A 4,211-nucleotide genomic window follows, 5' to 3' on the forward strand; every position below is an offset into this window, starting at 1 on the left:
AAATGTCTCTGTAAAAATGCAAATACTTTACCTAGAAGTAATGGAACATTAAGCCATTTATAGTCATTTAAATTTTAGGAAGGCTTATAACGTTGACACAGAGCTAGAGCAAATCCAGGAAAACAGGATATATAAAAGAATTATTGATTCAGAAGATGAAAAGTAGTACCTCGAAGAAAGTGATGAAAAATTGGAGATGGGAGAGAGTTGTACTCAGAGAAAGCAATACTTTGGTAAGGCAATTCAAGGACCAGTAGGTAAAAAGGGGAATTGAAACATCAAACAATACCTTTCCAACCCCTGATGCTGTGAACTAAACCAGAACTGAGGACTTTGAGCATTTAGGCCATGGTAGGAATGGTTGATTGTTGACTGGAAAGAGCCCAGTGACCAGGAATCTCAAATATTAAATTTGCCCTTGGAAATTTCAAGTCTTCTTGGCAAGTGACTGCTTGAGTGTCTCACAGTGCTAATTAGTTCTGAGAAGAATAGAAGAAAATGGAGTGATTGACAGCTGCCCTACACGTCAGTGTCAATGCCAGTTAACAGATGCCACTGATCAGCTGCTTTCAAATTGTTTTCACAAGTCTATCAGCAGAATAGCAGAAAACTTATATTTTTTTCACGGGTTTAGACTCCAGCAAAACAGCACTTTCTCTAAATAATGTACACTTAATATTTTGTATTCCTTGGCCATTATTGCCTTTGCCAGTGATTGCTAATTTTCATGGACTCCTGACTATCAACAGTAGCAGCTACAAGATTTAATTGGGCACCTAGTATATGCAAGACTCTATGATGAGAATTCAGTAGCATAAGAAGATGTAGACAGTTTTACTCTTGGCTTAAAACCAGATAAGAAAAACATAATATTACACAAAAATATAAAGCAACATTTACAAAGCACCAATCACAAGAATTACAGAGGTTATCAAAAATGGGACCCTGATTGGGCCACTTCTACAATTTCATTTCTTTTTCTCTTGACTGATACTTTTTTTTTTCTTAGTACAACATTGCAACATGTCTTTTAAAGCCAGAGAGCTATTCCTACAGGAGTCATTAATTGTTGTTAATTAAAGAAGCTTTACTCTTGCCCCCAAGCACAGAGAGTTGATTTTGAATGAAAGTGCCTGATCTGGAAAGTGAAGGGGCACATTAGGTAGTTCTTGCAAGTTAAGTCAGAAGTCTACCTATTTAAGAATTTTCGTAATACTGTAATAAAATTAAAGTAATAGCAACATCTTTTATTTTTATTCTTAAAGTTTATAAAACTTGTATATTTCCATGCATTCATGTCAATCTCCTAAAGATTGTGTTCTGGAATGGCTATCTTTTAGAAATGAGGAAACTGAAACTTTAAGGTTCTAAGATTGGAGCTAAGGATCAGCTTCCATGGTGGCTCCACAACATCCTGCTATTACACTGTATCTAAATAAGAAGACCAGAAAGCATATATATTGAAGAATGAATTCTAAGGCCTTATGGAGCATGATATAAACAAGACCAGTTTTAGACATTATTGTGAATTTGGACCAGCCTGTTTGCAGCAGCCCTAATTCCTATTCTGCAGCTTTCCTTCCTTCTAGCCTTTGATCTTCTACTATATTTCTCCAGTCCCGCCTGTCACCTCTCTCCAGGTGGAAGGCTTTTGTTGTTGCATCTTTTTCGGCAGAGACAAAGTAGAAGATGAGATGCACATCCTGGAGAAATTGCCTGATATTGTTGTGTAGCTGTTGTGTCTTTCTATGTAATCCTTCTCATCCAGAGTTAGGAAAGAGACTCTGTAAAGGTTCATGTTAGAGACTCACTATCAAGTTCTCTTTATCCTTCACTGTTCCAAGAGAATTAGCTCCTTTTGGGAATCTCTCAAACACACACATCAAGAGTTGACTTATCTCCTCTATACTTTAGTAACACCTTAGACTTCTCTCTATTGCAGCACAATGTGTTACATACACTTACAGTATTTTTACACTGAATGTGAGAGCTTTTGGAAAAGGATTATGTCCTCTTTATCCTGCGCACCGTCCCAGGTACATTGTAAGTACACAGTAAATAGTTTCCAAATGATAGACCATCCTAATATTATCCCATCCCATCCCATTTATTCAATATAGTCACCCAATTTCTTGTAACATCTAAATCAGAATATTGTGTTTATTAAGCAAATTCACATGCATTCTTATTCTTGGAAACGGCCCTTAGGAAATCACTTTTAAAAGTCTGACAAAAGTAAACAGCAGAGACTTGAAATTGCCAAGGAAATCTTTGTCAGTGACACATAATTTCCAAATCAGAGTAGGTGAGAGCATACATCTCTTATCTAATCATTCTGGAATGTGCCTGAAACGAATAAAGAAGATGAACTATTATGGTCCAGATGTACCTGCACTTTAGAGCTGTTATTTTAAGATTCCTTAGTATAAAATGAACTAGATGCACATATTAAATTATTAACAGGCTAGCTTTATAAGCCTGAGCCAAGGTGCAAACAACTGGAAGAGGAAAGCTATGATACAAAGTAGATCAAAGGATGTGATTTGATCAACACTTTCTCAACAGCCTTTCAGTTTTTTCTTCTCCTTGCATCAAGGAGCTTTTAGTTGCAATTACAATCAACTGAGTGAAGCAGTGTTCAGACCACCTGGCAGCAGGTAAAATATCATTGGTTCAAGCGCAAATACGTGTAATTTGGTTCTACTTATCTGGGTGATAGGGCATTTTTTTAACATTCACTTTAGCTTCTCCTAAGACCCATACCACCCCAGCAATTTGAAGCCATTTTCAAATGAACTAGATCCTACTTCTAAATGTGATTAAGTAACATTGAGTAAGCAATTGAAACATTTTCTTTCTAAATTCAAATCTCAGATTTGGAAGAAATTCTGTCTGAGACTTAGCCTACTGTTTCAGGAGCCAGGAAAAATGCTGACCTTACAGAAAAGAAAATGTATTATATCTGTATTTATATATTTTAAATTACTACTGTTTTTACAAATAAGCTGTCCTGATTGCCCTCGGAACAGCCTTGTGAAGTAAGACCAGCATTAGCATCCTTGTTTTCTATCTAAGCAAACCTCAGCTTATTGGAGTATATGTAAGCCACTCATCATAGAAGCCATGTTAAGTACTAACAGAAACAATAGATTATCTCTTGAGCCAAGAGGAATTATCAAAAGTGATGATGGTAGTTGGGGACATCAGAGGAACCTTGAGACAGAGTATTTACTGAAATTTTTGGATGAAGTTTGAGGCAGCATGCAAAGTATTTATGGATTCCTAGAAGTATGCAAAATATTTACCAACTGCATCAGTCCATATTTGATCAGAAAAACAGAATCAATGAGAATGACATATTCATATACAGACATATATATAGGGAGACAGGTGTGGGGAGACAGACAGACACACCTTTAATAGGAACTTGGCCATATTCAATTTTGAGAACTGATAAAAGGTTGCTTTCTTTACATTTAAGCTTCAAAATCATGCCAGGGAGCCAGGAAGAGAGGACCGGTAGTAAAGTAGGGTACAGCAAAGACAAGCTAGAAATCATGAGGATGAAACAGAACTCACAGGATGGGTTGGAATTTATGTTTACCTCTTTTACTTCCAAGCCTCAAACTTCAATCATGTGGGTAATCTTATGGAAAATCTCATGAAACAAAACATATACATGCTCAAGTTGATAAAGGTACAGAGAAACCAGTGACTGCCCCACCCACATCAACAAGATGAGCCCACCCATCGATAAGTACAATGAGTTACAACAGTTCCTGGCACTCCTGCACTGACCTCCCAAACGTAAAATCTCTACTTCTCATTTTCCAAATCTCAATGTTGTCAAAGCCCATTCAATCTCAGGACAAAGCAGTGAAGGGAAGTGTGGAAAACACAGTTCCAGTTTAGCTATATTGAACTGATAGAAATCTATTACAGTACCATCAGAGATGTGTAAAATGCATACAAAATTTTAAAAGAATATATATTGATAAACAACAAAGCTGATAAGCAATATCGGGCAGGAATATTCATTCTTTTTTTTTTACTATTAAATATATATGTGCTATGATAAAAAGTTCAGCATACATACATTTTCAGGAGTCTAACAGTGCATTTAGCAGACTTATACTTTTAGATTCAAGGATGATTTGTGAAAAGCTTGAGGGAAAAAATGACCTCTAAAATAAGAGTTGAAGCTAGGTTAA

Source organism: Hyaena hyaena, unplaced genomic scaffold (genome assembly GCF_003009895.1).
Source record: "Hyaena hyaena isolate Hyena2069 unplaced genomic scaffold, ASM300989v1 scaffold_537, whole genome shotgun sequence".
Classification (NCBI taxonomy): Eukaryota; Metazoa; Chordata; class Mammalia; order Carnivora; family Hyaenidae; genus Hyaena; species Hyaena hyaena.